General features: G+C 43.3%; 1 protein-coding gene and 1 pseudogene across 6 annotated transcripts in view; one reads left to right on the forward strand and one right to left on the reverse strand.

Annotated features, from left to right (window-relative positions):
- Positions 1-23,288, reverse strand: part of LOC127046359 (scavenger receptor cysteine-rich type 1 protein M130-like) — an 809,546-nt gene that overhangs the window by 355,460 nt on the left and 430,798 nt on the right. The window lies entirely within an intron of this gene.
- On the forward strand, positions 1,009-1,933 carry LOC127046857 (olfactory receptor 1019-like; annotated as a pseudogene).

Genomic DNA, 23,288 nt, shown 5'->3' on the forward strand with positions numbered 1-23,288 from the left:
CTGCATACTATTCCCATGCACACAAGTATGCACCCAGAGTAGCTCAACTGAAGTCGTTGGGCTAATTAAGAGGTAGCCCATTTCCTGTTTTCTTGAAGCAAATGGAGATCATAATAGAATGTATCAAACACCCATTTACTGGGACTCTGGATCATCGCTCTCAGAGAAAATGTTGTCATCAGAGCTGCTCAGGTATGTTCCCATTAAACATTTGTTTCTCTCACCCATCCATCAAAACTGGAACCGTTTCCGGGAAATAATCAATTTTGGCAATTTTTTCAATATGAACATTTTTTGGAAAAAAAAACTTATAAATTGTTAAAACATTTTGTTTAAACGTTCAAAATTAAAAAAAAACTGTTTTCAAGATTCAACACGAAAAGTCATTTTGAAATTTCAGCTAATTACAGCTAAAAAAAATGTTTGCAACCAAATCAAAATGATATTGAATGTATCAAAATACTATTTCAATTTACCTGGATTTATTTCTTTTCCTGATTTTTGGTTGGCAAACATTTTCAATGTTTTGACTCCATCCCAATTCAAGACAGGAAAAACTGTCATTATCTCAAAAATTTTCAAAGGATAGGAAAACTGGTTCAGGAACAGAAAAGCAAGGCTAGTGAATTAACTCTAGACCATTCACTGGTCTCTATAAATAGTCATAGGAGATTATTTACTTTCTTTTTCATATGGAACATTACCTTTCTTTGTTGCCTCTGACTGTATAGGGAAATCTATTCAGGCTATCAGGTTGGAAGCACTTTAATACACAGTATGCCCTAATTCTCAGCATGACAAAGCCTTAGCTGTAGTGGACAGTGTGAGTGTAATGCAAACAGTGCATTCCCTAGGATTGTCCCCTGATGTATTCCCACTGCCTCGAGTTGGTACAGTATTTCATGAGGGAGGTCAGAATGAGTGTGAAGGATCCACTCTTGGTCCTTTCTTGGTTCCTGTTTAATTGTACATTTCACTTTTCCCCTGTAAAGATCATGATTGGAAGAAATGGCAGAGGGAATTCACACCGTGGTTACAGACTTATTTTTCTAGGGATTTATGGATCATCTGGAGCTTCAGGTCCCCCTCTTTGTGTTGTTCCTAATGATCTATATTATTGCCCTGGTGTGGAATCTAGGGATGATCGTGTTGATCAGGTTCAACTCCCTACTCCACACCTCCATGTACTATTTCCTCAGCAATTTGTCCCTTGCCGATGTTGGTAATTTCTCTGTTGTTGCTCCTCAGTTGCTAATGACTTTTGTGGTGGAGATCAAACCCATTTCTCTCACTGCGTGCACAGCACAGTTTTTCTTTGTCTCTAACTTTCTGACCAGCGAAGCTTGCCTGTTGGTGTTAATGGCATATGATCACTTCATAGCCATCTGTAATCCCTTGCTCTATAGACTCGTAATGTCAAAGAGACTTTGTGTATTACTAGTGGTTGGTTTGTACATATGTGGCTTTGTGAATGCAGTTATTCAGACTCCATTTATATTTACCCTGTCCTTCTGTGACTCTAATGTCATCAACCATTTCTTATTTGACATCCCCCTAGTCCTTAAGCTGTCCTGCTCCGACACTCACAATGGTAACACGGTGCATTGCAACTTGTCCACTATAGTGGTCATGACTACTATTCTCATTGTACTATTCTCCTACATGTACATACTCATTGTCATCTTGAATACTCACTCTGCCATGGGCAGATGCAAAACCTTCTCCACCTGTGCCTCCCACCTGACGGCCATCACAATTTTCAAAGTGACTGTGAGCTTCATGTATTTATGACCCAGTTCTGGCTACACCACAGACCCAGAGAACATCATCTCTGTGTTTTATATACCCATAATTCCCATGCTGAACCCCCTGATCTACAGCCTGAGGAACAAGGAGGATGAGAAACAGGAAGGATTGTTCTCAGTTAATATAATTATTGGGATTTGTGCTTATCAATAAACAAGTGATGAATGAATAGTGAATTCTCTCAGTCATATCTCTGATTTCTTCGTTTTAACTGTATTCTGTGGCTTGTTCAAAAAAAAATTGAATCCAAGCCTGTTAATATTGGAAATTCAGTTTCCCAAGTTCAGGAATGACTGAGAGGCTGCAAAGAATACAATATTGAAAGGAGCATTTGTCATAGACTCCCTTCAGCTCCACTTGCTGGATATCCACCAGCTTGTGTTGAGGGGAATCCCACCTTGGATCCCCAGATGTTTTAAGCTTCCAGAGACTGAATGGAGCCAGTCACTGCTGGAGTCTTGGGATTCCTAGGCACACAATCAGGGTGAAGGCCCTCTGCCTAGCTCCCTTTCTGGAGAGCTAGAACCTGCTGTCTAGTTGCCTAGTCCCTGGGCTCAGGGATAACTGTTCAGACTCTGCCATAGCTTAAACACTCCCTGTCCTAGAATGCCATCGAACAGCGTGAGCCTTCTGGGTTACAGCTGAATTCTCCCATAGGGCCATACAGTATGTGTAAAGAATATAACACAGTGAGAGACACTCTGAACAGGAATAAAACACTGTAGAGCTAATACTTCAATAAATCACAAGCTCATTTAGAAAAGGACACACATCCTAACTTCAATGGACCTCACCAGCTCATCCTTTCCTTGGGCATCCTCTGGGGTATCCATCTGTGTTCAGAAAGGCTGCTCCTCACCCTCCTCATCAAACTTCTACATGCAGCTCCTCTCAGTTCAAGCTGGTCAAACATGGCCGGAAAGTCCTAAGAGCCATCAAACAGCTCTTTGGCAGTGGGCGGGCGGCCAAGAAATGCTCGGAAGGAAGGGGTGGGAGAGGGAAGGAGGGGGCAGGGCGGGGGAGGATTGACTGCCATTGGATGCAGAGCACTCGCTAATTTTTCCAGCCCCGGAGCACCCATGGAGTCAGCACCTATGCATAAGCTGTAGTTTCCCAAGATCTCTAGAGGCCTTAATGCTGCTGAAAGTTGAACTCTGTCACAAAGCAGGCCATGCTAATGTCATGTTTTATCATTGAATCATAGAAATGTAGAGCTGGAATGGATCTCAAGAGGTCATCTAGTCCAGCTACCTAAGCTGAGGCAGGACCAAGTAAACCTAGACCATCCCGAATGTGCTTGTCCAACCTGTTCTTAAAAACTTCCGATTATGGGGATTCCACAACTTCCCTCGGAAGCCTACTCCAGAGCTTAACTATTCTTAGAATTAAAAATATTTTCCTAATATCTAATCCTTCATTATTTCTTGTCCTACCTTCAGTGGACATGGAGAACAATTGATCACCATTCTCTTTTTTCATTAACATACTTGAATACTATTATTAGGTCTCTTTCCTCCTAGCTCCATCTTCTTTTCTCAACACTACATTGATTTTTTTTAAATTTTTCCTCATAGTTCACGTTTTCAAAAAGTTTTTATGATTTTTGTTCCTCTCCCTTGGACTATTCCCAATTTGTCAACATTAATACTGATAAAGAGATTTAAACCGTGTGTGTGTGTGTGTGTGTGTGTGTGTGTGTGTGTGTGTGTGTGTGTGTGTGTGTGTGTGTGTGTGTGTGTGTGTGTGTGAAGAAAGCACCTTTCTACAATTACCAACCTAATCCATCAAAATGGTTTGAAAATTAGCAACACTGACACAATTCCAGTTCCAAAAGGATTCATTCTGTTAAAAGCTCAACACTCCCTTAAAATACCCTTCTCCTCCTGTAGCGGTGGCTGTATACAACTGGGATCCAAAATATTTGCCCGATCTCTTCCCTTTAGCTCCATATGACCAAGAAAGATTTGACACTGGATGAAGGGCAAGTAGGATTCTGGGAAACTTACCTGCTCATTTGTGCTTTTCTTTCCCACCTATATGAAAAGGAAAAAAAATAGAACCTCTCTCATTGGTTAAACAGAAGTGTTTGTCAGCCTCATGTACACACACATACACTTTCCCAGCATGTCTGATCTTGATCCCATTCATGAAATTAATGTAAAATTCCAATCTGATACCTTTGTGAAGACCATAGTAAGTATAAGTAAAAAGATTACTAGGAAAACATATTTGACTCCCATATTTCCAACAATAAGCTCTTCATAGCTCTTTATATTTTTCTGTGGGTGGCTTTCCACCAAGGGGATTATGGGAGGCCACATTGACCTGCTTTGAAAAACAGATTTCAGAGGGAATTTCTTGCAGACCTGAAGTGAAAATGGATTTCTTTTCATTTGCTGAATGTTTTGGACAGACAGAAAATAGTATATAAAGGAACCACATTGGCAAAATATATTGAGGAGGAATCAATGCAAAGTTCCTTTGTTCTGCCAGGATGTTCATTTCTTATTGTAGCTTTGTGCAGCACAAGAGGCCTGGCCTCTGGGTCTCCCATTTTCCTAGCCACCAGACTACAGACTCACTTACTCTCTCTTTGGTCCGGTGGCTAATTATTCATCCAAAGTGGAACAGCCTCAATAGGAGAGGTTGAGAGAGAACCACATCAGAGTATCCCAGAGCCCAATAGTTACAATGCTCATCTGAAAGATGGGAGATTCCCATTCAAATTCTTTCTCCCCATTAAGCAGAAGCAGGAATTGAACCTAAGTCTCCCACATCTCAGGTCAGTGTGCTAACCACTGGGCTAAAAGTAATAAGCAAGCGCCTACCATCTCGTCCTGTGGGTTTCTTGCAATAAACAGCTTCTGTGTCTAGAGCTGGCTGAAGCAGGCAAGCAGAGAATGACTCCTCCCTTGTAGCCTGGACTTCGATACTTGCCCCTGTCATAAACAGATAGCTAAGGGTTAATGTCTCTTTCACCTGAAGCACCTGACCAGAGGACCAATCAGGAAACCGGATTTTTTCAACTTTGGGTGGAGGGAATTGTGTGTCTGAGTCTTTGTTTTCTGCCTGCCTGCTTTCTCTGAGCTTTGGAGAAGTAGTTCTACTTTCTAATCTTCTGTTTCTAAGTGTAAGGACAAAGAGATCAGATAGTAAGTTATATGGTTTCTTTTCTTTGGTATTTGCATGAATATAAGTGCTGGAGTGCTTTGATTTGTATTCTTTTTGAATAAGGCTGTTTATTCAATATTCTTTTAAGCAATTGACCCTGTGTTGTATCATCTTAATACAGAGAGAACATTTGTACTTATTTTTCTTTCTTTTTATATAAAGCTTTCTTTTAAGACCTGTTGGAGTTTTTCTTTACTTCAGGGAAATTGAGTCTGTACTCACCAGGGAATTGGTGGGAGGAAGAAATCAAGGGGAGATTTGTGTGTTGGATCGCTAGCCTGATTTTGCATTCCCTCTGGGGGAATAGGAAAGTACTTTTTGTTTCCAGGATTGGGAACGGAGAGGGGGAGTCCCTCTGTGTAGTTTCACAGAGCTTGTGTCTGTGTATCTCTCCAGGAGCACCTGGAGGGGGGAAGGGAAAAAGGATTATTTCCCTTGGTTGTGAGACTCAAGGGATTTGGGTCTTGGGGTCCCCAGGGAAGGTTTTTCAGAGGGACCAGAGTGCCCCAAAACACTCTAATTTTTTGGGTGGTGGCAGCAGGTACCAGGTCCAAGCTGGTAACTAAGCTTGGAGGTTTTCATGCTAACCCCCATATTTTGGACGCTAAGGTCCAAATCTGGGACTAAGGTTATTACACGGTGTAGCAGTGGTGGGATATAGACAGAATCCGGAAGCCAGTAGGAATATTATATTTTTCTTTTCTCTGCTAAGGGCTTTTTAGCAGAGAGAGAAGCAGTTGGTTTTAAAAGGGAACCAGAGAGAATTTTTTTTTCTGCTCTCTCTCGCAGTTTGTGGCTTGCATGTTAAGGGTCTTTTGTCATGCAATAGCCCTCCCATTAGGAGGCAAGTACCAGCACTTATAGGCATGCAAATAAAGTGGTTTTTCTGGTTTCCCTTCATTGAACATTAGCTAGAGAGAGAAAAGGAAAATTAGCTAAAGGCACTGTTGCTAGGCAGACTTCAGGAGGCAACAGAGAACCTGCAGTTCAGAAGATAAACACCGGAGGGCACCCCAACACAAGAAAACAGGAATCATGACTTCTAAGGCAAAAATTGAGGCCGAAGAACAAATCAAATAAGCTGAACACAGGCGACAACTGGAAATAAAACAAAAAGAGATGGAGATGAAAGAAAGAGAAGAACAGATCAAAGAGGCAGCCTACCAAAGAGAACAGGCAGCCTACCAAAGAGAACAGGCAGCCCAAGAGGCAGCCAAAGAGGCAGCACACAAAAGAAAACTAGAAGAAGAAGAGGTGGCCTACCGAAGGAAACAAGCAGAAGAAGAGTTGGCCCACAGAAGGAAGCAAGAAGAAGAAGAGGCGGCCCACCGCGGAGACATGGAAAAACACCAAAAAGAAATGGAAAAACAACAAAAAGAAATGGAAAAACAACAAAAAGAGAATGAAGAGAAGGAAAAACAGAGAAAACATGAACTGGAGTTGGCAAAAGCTGGGCTGCCTGTGCCAGCCAACCCTAACAACCCAGCGCCAAATATTGCTCCACAGCACAGGAAATTTCCCACCTACAAGGCAGGTGATGACACCGAGGCCTTCTTGGAAAATTTTGAAAGAGCCTGTCTTGGGTACAACATCCCCGAAGACCAGTACATGGTAGAATTGAGGTCACAGCTCAGTGGACCTTTAGCAGAGGTGGCAGCTGAAATGCCTAAGCACCAAATGAATGACTATAAACTTTTTCAAACCAAGGCCAGATACAGGATGGGGATAACCCCAGATCATGCCCGTCGGCGCTTCAGAACCCAAAAGTGGAAACCCGAGGTGTCATTTCCCAAACACGCCTACTACATTGCAAAAAACTATGAGGCCTGAATAACAGGAAACAACATTCAAACCTTGGAAGAACTAAACCTCCTCATACAAATGGAACAGTTCTTGGATGGTGTTCCTGAAGACATCACACGGTACATACAAGATGGAAATCCCAAAGATATCGCTGAGGCGGGGGAGATTGGAGCCAAATGGATGGAACTGGCAGAAAGCAAGAAAGCTACTGTCAAGGGGAATGATTACCCCAGGGGGCACACAGACCATAAACCCTACAACCGAGGACAGCCAAAGACCCCACATACCACCCAAGTAAAGCCACAGATACCCTACCCTTCAACCTCACCAGTCTCCAGTAACTCACCTCGGCCCAGTGACCCATCAGATGGAAGATGCTTTAAGTGTAATGAACTGGGACATATCAAGGCCAAGTGTCCCAAGAACACCATGCGAGTGCAATTCATTACACCACCATCACACCAAAGATCCCCAGGCCCGGATGCCTCTCAAATACCCTTGGAGAGAAGGGAAAATTTGAGAGTGGGTGGAAAGAAGGTTACTGCGTGGAGAGACACGGGGGCACAAGTGTCAGCTATCCACCAATCCTTCGTTGACCCCAAATTCATCAACCCAAAGGCCAAAGTTACAATTTACCCCTTCATGTCACAAGCTGTAGACTTGCCTACAGCTCAACTGCCTGTCCAGTACAAAGGCTGGTCAGGAATGTGGACTTTTGCAGTCTATGACAATTATCCTATCCCCATGCTACTGGGGGAAGACTTGGCCAACCAGGTGAGGCGGGCCAAGAGAGTGGGAATGGTTACACGTAGCCAAACTAGGCAAGCTTCCAGACCCATTCCTGTTCCTGAACCGTCCACAGAGGCCCCGTCTGTGTTACCAGAGACCCAGACAGAGGTAGTGGACCCAGATTCCATGCCTACCACTGAAACAGCCACAGCATCTCCAGTCCCAGGCCCGGAACTGGAACAGCAACCAGCACCAGCAAGTGCAACCCCATCTTCAAACTCAACGCCAGAGGGCGCCAGCAAGCCAAAACTGGCAGAAGCAACAGACAGCCATACCCAAAAGGCTCAGCCGGAGCCTGAAATACCCTCAGGTGCACCAGCGGAGAGCGGTTCACCAGCAACGGAAACAACCCCATCACCTACATCGCTTCCAGAGGGACCAAGCCCAAGTCCACAGTCTGAGGAAGAACTGGTGACCCCAGCCTCAAGGGAACAGTTCCAGACTGAGCAGGAAGCGGATGACAGCCTTCAGAAAGCTTGGGCGGCGGCACGGAGCACCCCACCGCCTCTCAGCTCTTCTAATCGATCCCGGTTTGTTATAGATCAAGGACTTTTATACAAGGAAATTCTTTCTGGTGGACACCGGGAAGAATGGCAGCCGCAAAAACAGTTGGTGGTTCCAACTAAGTACCGGGAGAAGCTCTTAAGCTTAGCCCATGATCATCCCAGTGGCCATGCTGGGGTGAACAGAACCAAGGACCGGTTGGGGAAGTCCTTCCACTGGGAGGGGATGGGCAAGGATGTTGCCAAGTATGTCCGGTCTTGTGAGGTATGCCAAAGAGTGGGAAAGCCTCAAGACCAGGTCAAGGCCCCTCTCCAGCCACTCCCCATAATTGAGGTCCCATTTCAGCGAGTAGCTGTGGATATTCTGGGCCCTTTCCCAAAAAAGACGCCCAGAGGAAAGCAGTACGTACTGACTTTAGTGGACTTTGCTACCCGATGGCCGGAAGCAGTAGCTCTAGGCAACACCAGGGCTAACACTGTGTGCCTGGCCCTAACAGACATCTTTGCCAGGGTAGGTTGGCCCTCTGACATCCTTACAGATTCAGGGTCTAATTTCCTGGCAGGGACCATGGAAAAACTGTGGGAAACTCATGGGGTGAATCACTTGGTTGCCACCCCGTACCACCATCAAACCAATGGCCTGGTGGAAAGGTTCAATGGAACTTTGGGGGCCATGATACGAAAATTCATCAACGAATTCTCCAATAATTGGGACCTAGTGTTGCAGCAGTTGCTGTTTGCCTACAGGGCTGTACCACATCCCAGTTTAGGGTTTTCACCATTTGAACTTGTGTATGGTCACGAGGTTAAGGGGCCATTACAGTTGGTGAAGCAGCAATGGGAGGGGTTTACGCCTTCTCCAGGAACTAACATTCTGGACTTTGTAAGCAACCTACAAAGCACCCTCCGACACTCTTTAGCCCTTGCTAAAGAGAACCTAAAGGATGCTCAAGAAGAGCAAAAGGCCTGGTATGACAGACATGCCAGAGATCGGTCCTTCAAGGTAGGAGACCAGGTTATGGTCTTGAAGGCGCAACAGGCCCATAAGATGGAAGCATCATGGGAAGGGCCATTCACGGTCCAAGAGCGCCTGGGAGCTGTAAACTACCTCATAGCATTTCCCAATTCCTCACTAAAGCCTAAAGTGTACCATGTTAATTCTCTCAAGCCTTTCTATTCCAGAGACTTACAGGTTTGTCAGTTTACAGTCCAGGGAGATGATGCTGAGTGGCCTGACGGTGTCTACTACGACGGGAAAAAAGACGGTGGCGTGGAAGAGGTGAACCTCTCAACCACCCTGGAATGTCTGCAGCGGCAACAAATCAAGGAGCTGTGCACTAGCTTCGCCCCATTGTTCTCAGCCACCCCAGGACGGACTGAACGGGCATACCACTCCATTGATACAGGTAATGCTCACCCAATCAGAACCCCACCCTACCGAGTGTCTCCTCATGCCCAAGCTGCTATAGAACGGGAGATCCAAAACATGCTACAGATGGGTATAATCCGCTCATCTACCAGTGCATGGGCATCTCCAGTGGTTCTGGTACCCAAACCAGATGGGGAAATACGCTTTTGCGTGGACTACCGTAAACTAAATGCTGTAACTCGTCCGGACAACTATCCAATGCCACGTACCGATGAGCTATTGGAAAAGTTGGGACGTGCCCAGTTCATCTCTACAATAGACTTAACCAAGGGGTACTGGCAAGTACCGCTAGATGAACCTGCCAAGGAGAGGTCAGCATTCGTCACCCATGCGGGGGTGTATGAATTCAATGTCCTTCCTTTCGGCCTTCGAAATGCACCCGCCACCTTCCAAAGGCTGGTAGATGGTCTACTAGCTGGACTGGGAGAATTTGCAGTTGCCTACCTCGATGATGTGGCCATTTTTTCAGACTCCTGGCCCGAACACCTACTACACCTGGAAAAGGTCTTTGAGCGCATCAGGCAGGCCGGACTAACTGTTAAGGCCAAAAAGTGTCAAATAGGCCAAAACAGAGTGACTTACCTGGGGCACCAGGTGGGTCGAGGAACCATAAACCCCCTACAGGCCAAGGTGGATGCTATCCAAAAGTGGCCTGTCCCACGGTCAAAGAAGCAGGTCCAATCCTTCTTAGGCTTGGCCGGATACTACAGGCGATTTGTACCACACTACAGCCAAATCGCTGCCCCATTGACCGACCTGACCAAAAAGACCCAGCCAAATGCCGTTAGGTGGACTGATGAGTGTCAAAAGGCCTTTACCCAACTTAAGGCAATGCTCATGTCTGACCCTGTGCTCAGGGCCCCGGACTTTGACAAGCCATTCCTAGTAACCACAGATGCATCTGAGCGTGGTATAGGAGCGGTGCTCATGCAGGAAGCAACAGATCACAACTTCCATCCTGTCGTGTTTCTCAGCAAGAAACTGTCTGAGAGGGAAAGTCACTGGTCAGTCAGTGAAAAGGAATGCTATGCCATTGTGTACGCCCTGGAAAAGCTACGCCCATATGTTTGGGGACGGCGGTTCCAACTACAAACTGACCATGCTGCACTAAAGTGGCTTCATACTGCCAAGGGGAACAACAAGAAACTTCTTCGTTGGAGTTTAGCTCTCCAAGATTTTGATTTTGAAATTCAACACAACACAGGAGCTTCTAACAAAGTAGCTGATGCACTCTCCCGTGAGAGTTTCCCAGAATCCAGTAGTTAAAAAGTGTTCTTAAAATGTAGAAGTCTATTAGTTATATACTTAGGAGTATATGTAAAGGTGTATGTGTTGTATTAATCTGTTTATTTTCAAGTTCTAGAAGGAAATCGCCGCCAGTGAGCTTCCCCACTGTCTGCAATTTGGGGGGCGTGTCATAAACAGATAGCTAAGGGTTAATGTCTCTTTCACCTGAAGCACCTGACCAGAGGACCAATCAGGAAACCGGATTTTTTCAACTTTGGGTGGAGGGAATTGTGTGTCTGAGTCTTTGTTTTCTGCCTGCCTGCTTTCTCTGAGCTTTGGAGAAGTAGTTCTACTTTCTAATCTTCTGTTTCTAAGTGTAAGGACAAAGAGATCAGATAGTAAGTTATATGGTTTCTTTTCTTTGGTATTTGCATGAATATAAGTGCTGGAGTGCTTTGATTTGTATTCTTTTTGAATAAGGCTGTTTATTCAATATTCTTTTAAGCAATTGACCCTGTGTTGTATCATCTTAATACAGAGAGAACATTTGTACTTATTTTTCTTTCTTTTTATATAAAGCTTTCTTTTAAGACCTGTTGGAGTTTTTCTTTACTTCAGGGAAATTGAGTCTGTACTCACCAGGGAATTGGTGGGAGGAAGAAATCAAGGGGAGATTTGTGTGTTGGATCGCTAGCCTGATTTTGCATTCCCTCTGGGGGAATAGGAAAGTACTTTTTGTTTCCAGGATTGGGAACGGAGAGGGGGAGTCCCTCTGTGTAGTTTCACAGAGCTTGTGTCTGTGTATCTCTCCAGGAGCACCTGGAGGGGGGAAGGGAAAAAGGATTATTTCCCTTGGTTGTGAGACTCAAGGGATTTGGGTCTTGGGGTCCCCAGGGAAGGTTTTTCAGAGGGACCAGAGTGCCCCAAAACACTCTAATTTTTTGGGTGGTGGCAGCAGGTACCAGGTCCAAGCTGGTAACTAAGCTTGGAGGTTTTCATGCTAACCTCCATATTTTGGACGCTAAGGTCCAAATCTGGGACTAAGGTTATTACAGCCCCTGTGAGGGGATGAAATTTAGCACACACCTCTCTCAGCAGCATCTTCAATTAGTTTTCTTAGATGACTCCCTGCATATGGCTCTGGCTTTTATGGATACCATTTTAAGGTGCTTCTCTCTCCCCAAGCACTGTATGGGAGTTTATGTGCCTAACTCAGGTTTATGTCACAACATCTCAGCCCCTTTGTGGAACCAAGACTAGGTTTATATTAATAAACACTTAAGTGTAAAGAGATGAGTTGTTAAGCAGAGGCCTAGAAAGACAGACCCGTGTAAGAGATGCAGGCCACTTGCCCTCCCTAAGGAACATATTAACAACTTCAGCGAGTAATGGATCCATCACAAGATTTCAGCAACCATGATGAGCATGAGTTTAACCAAAACACAGTGGCCTTATGGTCCACAAGTTCCTCCACTAAAGAAGTGAATAAAACCGGCAGGAACTCAAACAAAGAAGAACTTGCACGTCTCACCTGCAGAATGGTTTGCTACCAAACCTTGTGGCCAAACCTTTCCAAATAAAGGCTTGTCTACATGAGGAAGTTATCATGGAGTAAAGTATGAAGTGAATCTAAAGCTCTATAGCTATTCTGGAGTAACTCCTTCAGTGGACACTCTTTTTTTTCCAGAAAAAGTGCCTTTTTCCACTTCCAAAATAGAGTAAGCTAAACTGGAAAAATACAATCTTTCTCCAGAATAAGAGAGTCCACATGGGGAGTTGTTCAAGAATAATTATGCCAGTCAATCTCCCCATGTAGACAAGCTCAAAGAGTAATGGTTTTCCTTGGCAGGAGATTGAAAACTCTTTACCCTGCGCAATACTCTATTTCCTATATCTGAGTGAAAGCTTGTCTCCCCTCAGTATACCCAGCACATATGTTTCACAGATTCCCTATGCCACAATCAGTCACATTTTCTGTAGATATGCCTCTGGTGGGCACTTAGCAGATCTCCAGTAAGTTCCCTGCCCTCATTTTATGTACTGGACACCATTAAAGGTCACAAACTTCCTACACTGCTAAACTGGGTAAAATGTTATTGTAATAGTGAAGGTACATACTTCTCCCCTGAATGTAACTATCCCAATATCAATACAAACTTACTCTTTTTGTTGTCCTTTCCTTCCGGAAAAAATAAAAAATCCTCATGTTTAAATACATTAATACACCACTTAAAAAAAAAACTGGGCAAACCAGTGCAATAATTTACTGCATCTAGTAGAGATTTCAGACATTTCCCAAGTACATAATAATTAATATCAATTTCCAAAAACCTTCCTGACCTGCCCAACTGCCTGAACTGAGATATTGTAACACCTTAGGCCTTGGCTTGACTATTGAATGCACTGTGGGGAGTACTAGGGGACATCACAAATTGTCCTTCATTCTTCAGGGCTAAGAAGCTATTGTGACTGAATTGCTTCAGTGTTGGTGTGTATGGAGCTACATACACACATTTTGCAAATAGCCCTCCACACCGCAAGGAAGTAGCATTAGTAACTCAGCTTCACAGCTGCTTCACCTGGCGAACCTCCAGTTGTTCATGGTTGACAGTCTCTCCTCACTCTTTTTGTCCATTTTAAAAAATGGTCATTAGATTTTGTCAAAACAAAAGTAAACATTTTTTTTGGGTGGGGGAGGAATTTTGCAATTGCCAAAGTACTGAAAACTCTGTTAATCACACAGCTCAACTACACAGATGTTCTGTCAGTGCATTTAATATGAACTCTTTGGCTAGGAAGCATGTTGTATATTTAAGCCACTCTTAAACTCAATAAAACCATCACCTTTTTCTCATTACCCATATATTAACCATTCTATTCAGTTCCAGTCTTTTAATATAAGGAACCAGTCCTCTACTGAGCCTGCAAACAATTCAATTTTCCCCAACAGTCAGGCATTCTCAACCATTTTTTCTTCCTCACTGAACAGTTTTCATACCCAATGTCTCCAGTTTCCATTTACTTCCACTTTCACTAGGAATATCAAATATAGCATTGACAAACCAAGTAGCTCAAAAATCACAAATAAGAGCCCTCCCCCAAACCATGGTATTGAAAACAAACGATTGCATCATATTTTTTGGCTTGTCTTCTGAATTCCCCCTGCCACCACCAATGTGTGGGTGACAATCAGTGCTGCTAACTCTCATATAAGTCAGTAAGGTGATTTAGTCCCCTGCTGCAGGAGCACTTGCCAGAAAACCCAGCTGAGATCAGATTTCACACATTGGTGTAAAGTGCTGCCTGACTGCGCAGAGCTTCCAGTATCTCCCCAATGATCAAAACAATGAATTCTGTGCTGCCTCCCACCGCCACATCAAGTCATTTTGTGCTTCTCAACCCCACAGCTCTCCCACCCCCTCATCAACTCCACCCACTACACATCATTCCTGCACTCCCAGCTTCACTTTTTCTCAGCTCCCCCAACCCAGCTCTGCACCTCCTGCAGCTGTGCATGGTCTACGTACTCCCAGTTACCAACCCCACTTAGAGTTCTTGGTCACAAGGCACAGGCTGAAGGGATTTACAGAATCTGGGCTGTTCCAGGCCTGCAGTCAGAATGGCATACAGACAACATAGCTTATACAATGTGTATTTGACATAGTTTAGGACACAGGGAGCACTAGAAATTAAAATACAGTATCATTTCCAGGGTGTTATTCATTATGACTGGAACACACCAAAATCAGCAGTGACTTACCCATTTGAAATGATAGTTTATCTGAGAAAGACAAAAGTGAACTTTTCAACATAGGGACTTATTTTCATGTACAAGTTGAAAGAATAATTTAGTTTCCCAGAGTGAGAAATCATTCAGCCTGTACCCCTCCCAGTCAAGTTCCCCAACCCTTCCTACTCCTCATTGTCTGTCTCTGCTCATAGACCCTGTCCTGAAATAGACCCAGTCACAATTCTCCACAGTAATGCAGCTTCCTTTTACTGCCACTTTCACTAGGCCTCTCCAGTCTCCAATCGCATGGCACAGATGGGTCCCAAATAACTCTGTTGATTAAATATAAACAAACATGCAATGCTTAGCTGCATACATACTCCTGCCCTAAGTGGTTTGTGGTTGCTTGCAAATTATAGAACATGGTGAAAACCACTAGAGGGCTTACAGTGAATTTAAAGGGACAATACCCTAATACTATACACAATACCACAGGCAAATCAAAGTAATACGGAATTGCCAAATCAAGAAGTTCAAACATCACAAAAAAATTAAATCACATTTTTTGGCCTGTCTCTTGATTTCTGAACATCTCCTGCCATCACCAGAACAACATAAGAATGGTCATACTGGGTCAGACGAATGGTCCATCTAGCACAGTATCCTGTCTTCTGACAGTGACCACTGCCAGGACTTCAGAGGGAATGAACAGAAGTTACAGAACAAGTAATCATCAAGTGATCCATCCCCTGTTGCCCATTCCCAGCTTCTGGCAAACCGAGGCTAGAAACCTTCCAGAACTTATCTATCTGTTTTGAATCCTCTTATAATCTTGGCGTTCACAGCATCCTCTGGAGAAGTGTGTATGACAAAAAAGTGTTATAGAACATGGTGAGAACAATTAGAGGGCTCACAGAGAATGTAAAGGGACACTACCCTAACACATCACAGAATAATATAGGCATATCATAGTAATATAGCAGTACCAACTGAAAAAGTTAAAAAATCACAAATAAGACACACACCCCCAAAAAAATCAAGGGATAACAAAACATTTTATATATATAAATATACATATTTGCCTGGGGACTTACCTAATTGGCTCCATAGATTATTTGAGAAAGACAAAAGAGGATTTTTAACAGAATAATTTAAGAGACTAGCTTAGTTTCCCAGAGTGAAAATCATTCAGCCTGATCCCCCCCAGTCAATTTCCCATATCCCTTCCCAGTTTGGTCTATCACTGCCCAGAGCCCTGTCCTGAAACAGATGAAATCACAGTCTTCCTCATTAATGCAGGAACATTCTTTGATCCACAGAAAATGTGTGACATGGGCAGCAGCCATTTGCTTTAGACCTGCCCTGGGGAGACACCTGTGAGATGTGGGAAGAGAGTGCAGATTCCAGGAATCATTCAGTTCTTGGATTTGAATTCTGCAGATAACAGCAGTTTAGGAATGCCTCACATATAAGTGCTTTGTAGTGCTCCTGATGGTCCTTTGAAAGGCCCCAGTGACACAGATGCTGAGTCTCTGCATGTCAGGGGCAATAACTCTACATCGGCCGCGCTTGTTTCCACAGAATCACAGAATATCAGGGTTGGGAGGGACCTCAGGAGGTCATCTAGTCCAACCCCCTGCTCAAAGCAGGACCAATCCCCAGACAGATTTTTGCCCCAGATCCTGAAATGGCCCCCTCAAGGATTGTACTCACACCCCTGAGTTTAGCAGGTCAGTGCTCAAATCACTGAGCTATCCCTCCCCTTCATTCAGGTCATCACGCTGATGCTGGATCATTTCAGGGAGCGCCTGCATCTTTCCATGGTCTGTGTCTGAGAGTACGTCCAGAATACCCACCATATCGGCGGGGAGCGATCAATTTTTCGGGGATCAATATATTGCGTCTCATCTAGATGTGATATATCGATCCCCGAACATGCTCCCGTTGACTCCGGAACTCCACCGGAGCAAGCAGCAGTGGCGGAGTTGACACAGGGAGCCGTGGACATCGATCCTGCACCATGAGGACCCGAGGTAAATAGACATAAGATACTTTGACTTCAGCTATGCTATTCACGTAGCTGAAGTTGCGTATCTTACATCGATACCACCACCCCCCAGTGTAGACCAGCCCTCACTGACGAGAGATACAGTACAGACATCATAGACAATTTTAAAGACTCCCTCTGTCCCAGTCAGGTAAAGCCTTTTCACCAGAAGTGCCTAAGGCACATTGTTAACACTTCCTTCCTATGGTATGCAGAGAAAAACAATGATAACAAGTTGTCCTCATCTTAGTTTGAGGACCTAAAGAAAGAAAAGGCATTCTGACTATCAGGTTCTATTTACATTTTTGTACATATTTGGGGTACAAACCCCACCCCACAAGACCTTTGGAGGTGCAGTACTTTCTTTTTCTCTCTTGACTAACAATGAATGGTCGAACTGACCCCATCACCTTTGTAGTTACTTTTTTTTGCTACATAAAACTGACCAACAGGTGGAAATATTGACTTCATTCTAATCTGAGACTACTTAACGTATGAAGAGGCACATATTTTCCATTTTATTTATATTTTTGGCATGTCTGGGTCAGATAGATCCCAGAATGTTATGTGGGGTAAACACCTACACTTCTGGAATTGAAAGCAAAACTAAAAAAAAAAAAAATTCATGTTGATTTAAAACATTAAGTTGATTCAAAACCAAATATGTTCAGGTTTTTCAATTAGATAAAAGATCTTTTTTAAAGTCTTAGTTCAAATCAAACTGGATTTTTGTTCCACCCTCAAACCAATAAAATCTATTTTTCATTTAGCTCCAAAACTTCGATAAAATTAACTGAACAAACTAATATTGTTATTAGGAAGACAACATGTGTTTCCTCTGAATATAACTGTACAGATTTCAATTCAAACTTACTCTTTTTCTTGATCTTTGATTCTGAAAAACAAACAAGAAAAACAAAACAAAACAGAAGCCTCATGTTTAAGGACATTCACATACTGGTTTTCATATAACCTGGACAAATGAATCACACAATGTACAGAATTCCTAATGTTTCAAATGGCCGCTAAGGTGGGTCAGGAGTAGCACTGGTATGTCAGCTTAACAACTGCCAAACCACCAATAGTTCACTGGTTGAGAGATCACTTTCATCATCCCTGTCCATGCTCCTAGACAAACTTTATCCCTACAAATAACCTCTTCCTCCGCTAGAGACCACTCCCTGCAACATCAGAATAAATTGCATAGCATGTACAGTGGGGCTTTTAAAACCCTACAGGTGAGGTGCCTCCTGAACCGTCCTCCCATTTCTGGCATCCACAGGTCTCTGGGAAAAGAGAGACCAAGAGGAGCAGAAAGGGCTGTTTCACTCATCTGGTCTCCCCTGGGCTGCAATGTAGGGGGAAGGAAGGACTCCTGCTCATCTGTATTCTGGCCACAGTTCCTTAGTGCAAGCTGATCACTCGGTGGTGGGAACAGGGATTACGGGAATGTGCAACATAATGCGTCTTTCTGAGAGTCTATCTTATCCTTTTCTGTTCCATTGGAAGCATCTCAGGGCTGGGACTGTGTCCTCTCTGCAGGACAAAGCAAATTATCCCAGCATAACAAATATAAAATGTGAATAACATCTGATAGATGAAATGCTGCAGGATAAAAACAGAGTTACTGTGAATTGCCTCAAATGTATTGGAAAAAAGAAAAAAAACCACAAATGTTTACACTTTAACATATTTTTATTTTTAAAATTATGCTCTAGAATAAAATGACTGTCCTTGGGAAGTTATGAGATGGGAAAAAATGATAACGGATTTTGCTGAAATCGAACACATTTCTGAAGCATTAGGGACAGTGATTATGGAAATGTGCAACACAATGAGTATTTGTGAGAGTGTATCCCATCCGTCTGTGTTCCATTGAAAGCACATCAGGCCTGGGACTGTGTCCCCTCTGCAGGACAAAAGCAAACTATCCCAGCATAAAAAATACAAAATGAAAAAGTCTTCTTTGAGTAAAAATGCTGCAAGATCAAAACAGACCTACTGGCTGCATCAGAAAAAAAAACTTGCAAATATTTACAGTTTTTGTTTTCAAAGTTATGCTCTGTGATATTATGACTGCCCTTGAGAGGTTTTGAGAGGGGAAAAACTGATGACAGATTTGGCTAAAATCTAACATATTTCTGAAGTATCAGTTAGATTAAATTTAGGACTAATCAAAAATTCTTTCTTGAAAATGGTTTTCAGTGGGTTTTCAACAAAAAGAGGTTTTGGTTAAAAAAATAGTTGTTTTATAGAGAAATGGTGATTGGAAAATACATCCAAACCCTAAAAGTTTTGGTTTTAGCTGAAAATTGAAATGTTGGTGGAAAATTAGTGGGAATTGTGCTTTGGTTATCTCATATCCTCTCTCTCTTAGGCCTGGTCTACACTGGGAGGGGAGGGGGGAGATCGATCTAACTTACGTAACTTCAGCTTCGTGAATAACGTAGATGAACTCGATGTACTTAGATCTACTCACCACAATCTCTTCACTGTGGTGAGTCAACAGCTGCTGCTTCCCTGTTAACTCTGCCTGCAACTCTACATGCGGTAAATCAACCCCCACTGGATTGATTGCTGCCCGCCAGGTAGTATAGACATATGCTTACATGGTCCAGTCTCCACAGCTGGACAATATATCCCAAGGTGAGCTATGACATGTGCGATCATGATGCAAAGACTCCTTACACCAAGAGGGGATAGCATGGCTCATCATAGGAAATGTAGTCTATAGAGGTAAAATTTTCTGTGGGAAAAATGTCATTTGGACCAACTTTCCCTAAATTCCAGCACCAGAGAGGGTTTTTGGAATGTGATGAGGCAAACCTGACATGGTATTAGCTCACAGCCACTGCTGCTCTAACTTTCACCAGCTGATGAGGACTCTTATGGGGCTAGGTGCCACTTGAGGATTGCTGGAGGAGAGGTGAGCTCTGTCACTTCCTCAATGCACACTCTTCCACTCAATATACCCCCAGTACCAGGGATGTAAGAGAGGGCTATGCAGTCTTTATTAAAGCTGAGAACCTCTATCTACCTGGATAATTCAGAACTGGGACAGATTCTGCCCCTTCTCCTTGTCTATGTTGTGCATAAGTGTCAGAGCAGAAAGAGAGAATGTGCCCCAATGAGTTTTATACATGTGTTAAGGGGGAATCCATGATTCTCAGCAAGCTAAAGTGCTCAAGCATAGATAATTCCTAACTGAGTCTTCTAGCAACTATGGAATAGAATGTATCTCATTCTAGATGGGATAGAATATTCTCCTTTAGGATTTTGAAGTTTCAGCCAATGAAAGATAAATGTGACGGGAAAGACAGAAGCAAATGCTAGAGCTACGTGGAATATATTTGTTTTCCACAAGCGTCTCAAGCAGTGATGGGGTCACCTTTGACATCCTGTGTGGGGCAGCCCCTAATTCTCTTGAACAAAAGCATCAACTAAACACCAAAATTAAAGAAATACAATAGCATGCTAGCCTACCATAATGTACTGGGGAAAATGGTACCCAGTTTGTCTATAACAAATATCCTGGTGGTCTCTCTGCTGTCAGGAGGCAAAGAGGAGCCCTGGGAAGAGCAAATAATGGAGGTGGCATACATCTTTGTTGGGTGTTCAGTCCCTGTGAGAGCAAAGTGTGCCCTACACAAAATTTTTACATAATTGAGGACACTGGCACTTCACCCCTACTAAGAACACAGGGAGATTGCAGCCATCTTCTAACAGATCAGTTCTTTGTTGATGTTTTGTTAAAGAATATTATCTGTTAGCAATCATGTGCTGATGAATAAACTTTCATTTAGAAGAATAATGGTAAAACAAGAGAATATCAGTCCAAACTCCCCCAGCCACTCACTCCCAATAAAGTAAAATAAACTACACTGTTAAGGTGAAATATTCTTTTCTTTTCCTGCACAGCAATGCATAGTGCTGCGTTCTAAGGCTCAGAGACATAGACTTTTCTCAATAAGTCTCCTGTGACCTAATCTAGGTGCCAGCAAGTGTAATGGGAGTTCTAGTGAAAAAGGTAGGAGGAAAAAAAGTCTTGCTGTTTGACTGGGATAAAAGTACTGAAAAAAATAGGATAATAGCTCATTCTTAAAATTTTGTTCTGAATGATAACCTACCTTTTTCCCTTTCAAATTGTTCTGAAAGAAAAAACAACAACATGGAAACTTCATTAGATGTTTCTAATGAGAATTTGGGTCAGATTCTCTGCCCTGCTCCATTCTCGTTCCATGGCCCAGACATTGCAAAAAGAGCAAACAGGGCACAAGGCATGTCAGGGGATGGAAGGAGCCCTGCTTAGAGAATAACTTGTACTACGTATCCCTAGCCAGTGGAAGGCTTCCTGGGAAATGTCTCCAGCTCCTGCAAGTTAGTGAACTACCTAAGGTCTTGTAACCAGCACACAAAAGCTGGAATCAGGAAGAGCAACAACTGGCTCCATGAGATTCCCAGCTGAGATTTCAGCAACACTGAACATTTTCATGAATTCATGTTTCAGGCTGACACTTTCTAAAGGAAATATTTCAATTTCTCAGTTCAAAACAACTTTTCATAAAAAAAATACATTTTAGAAAAAAAATAAAAATGGTCAAAATCTGAATGGAATGTTTTGATTTTTTCAAAATAAATCAAAACATTTATCCTGAAACTATTTTTTTGAGGGAGGAATATTTGGAATTGCCAGCAGACCAAAAAAATTGTTATTTACAGAACTCCATGCAGCAGATATTTGTTTCCCAGGAGCCTAGGAAATAAGCAGTAAGGATTGGAAGTCCTGACACAATCAAGGAACTATGATATAATTGGAATAACAGAAACTTGGTGGGGCAGTTCACATAACTGGAGCACTGTCATGGATGGGTATAAACTGTTCAAGAAGCACAGGCATGCGAAGAAAGGTGGAGGAGTTGCATTGTATGCAAGAGAGCAGTATGCTTGCTCAGAGCTCCAGTATGAAACTGGAGAAAAGCTTGTTCAGAGTCTTTTGGTTAACTCTAGATGTGAGAACAACAAGGATGTTATCGTGGTGGGTATGTGCTATAGGCCACCAGATCAGAAGGATGAGGCAGACGAGGTTTTCTTCGGACAACTAACTGAAGTTTCCAGATCACAGGCCTTGGTTCTAATGAGGGACTTCAATCACCCTGATATCTGCTGGGAGAGCAATACAGCAATGCACAGACAATCCAGGAACTTTTTGGAGAGTGTTGGGGACAACTTCCTGGTACAAGTGCTGGAGGAATTAACTAGAGGCTGCACTCCTCCTGACCTGTTGCTCACAAACAGGGAAGAATTGGTAGGAGAAGTAGAAGTGGGTGGCAACCTAGGCAGCAGTGACCATGAGATGGTTGAGTTCAGGATCCTGGCAAAAGGAAAAAAGGAGAGTAGCAAAATAGGGACCCTGGACTTCAGAAAAACAGACTTTGACTCCCTTAGGGAACTGATGGGCAGGATCCCCATGGGAGGCTAATATGAGGGGGAAAGGAGTCCAGGAGAGCTGGCTGTATTTTAAAAAAGCCTTATTGAAGGTGCAGGAAGAAACCATCTCGATGTGCAGAAAGAATAGCAAATATGGCAGGCAACCAGCTTGGCTTAACAGTGAAATCTTCAGTGATCTTAAACTCAAAAAGGAAGCTTACAAGAAGTGAAAACTTGGACAGATGACTAGGGAGGAGTATGAAAATATTGCCAGAACATGCAGCGGTGTAATCAGGAAGGCTAAAATACAACTAGAGTTGCAGCTAGCAAGGGATATGAAAGGTAACAAAAAGGGTTTCTACAGGTATGTTAGCAACAAGAAGAACGTCAGGGAAAGCATGGAACCATTACTGAATGGGGGAGGCAACATAGTGACAGATGATGTGGAAAAAGCTGAAGTACTCAATGCTTTTTTTGCCTCAGTCTTCACAGACAAGGTCAGCTACTATACTGCTGCAAACGGGCAACACAGTATGGGGACAATGTGAGCAGCCCTCACTGAAAGAACAGTTTAAGGACTATTTAGAAAAGCTGGATATGCACAAGTCTATGGGTCCAGATCTAATGCATTCAAGGGTGCTGAGGGAGTTGGCTGATGGGATTGCAGAGCCATTGGCCCTTATCTTTGAAAACTCGTGGCTATTGACGGAGGTCTCGGATGATTGGAAAAAGGCAAATAAAACAAAGAAAGAGAACCCAGGAAACTACAAGTCGGCCAGCCTCACTTCAGTCCCCAGCAAAATCATGGAGCAGGGCCTCAAGAAATCCATTTTGAAGCACTTGGAGGAGAGGAAGGTGATCAGGAACAGTCAACATGGATTCATCAAGGGCAAGTCATGCCTGACCAACCTGATTGCCTTCTATGATGAGATAACTGGCTCTGTGGATATGGGAAAAGCGTATCTTGACTTTAGCAAAGTTTTGATACAGTCTTCCACAGTATTCTTGCCAGCAAGTTAAAGAAGTATGGATTGGATGAATGGACTATAAGGTGGATAGAAAGCTGGCTAGATTGTTGGGGTCAACAGGCAGTGATCAACGGCTCGATGTCTAGTTGGCAGCTGGTCTCAAGAGGCATGCCCCAAGGGTCGGTCCTGGGGCGGGTTTTTCAATGATCTGGATGTTGGGATGGATTTCACCCTCAGCAAGTTTGCAGATGACACTAAGCTAGAGGGAAAGGTAGATACGCTAGAGGGTAGGGATAGGGTCCAGGGTGACCTAGACAAATTGGAGGATTGGGCCGAAAGAAATCTGATGAGGTTCCACAGGGACAAGTGCATAGTCCCAAATTTAGGA

This window comes from Gopherus flavomarginatus, chromosome 1 (genome assembly GCF_025201925.1).
Source record: "Gopherus flavomarginatus isolate rGopFla2 chromosome 1, rGopFla2.mat.asm, whole genome shotgun sequence".
Lineage (NCBI taxonomy): Eukaryota > Metazoa > Chordata > Testudines > Testudinidae > Gopherus > Gopherus flavomarginatus.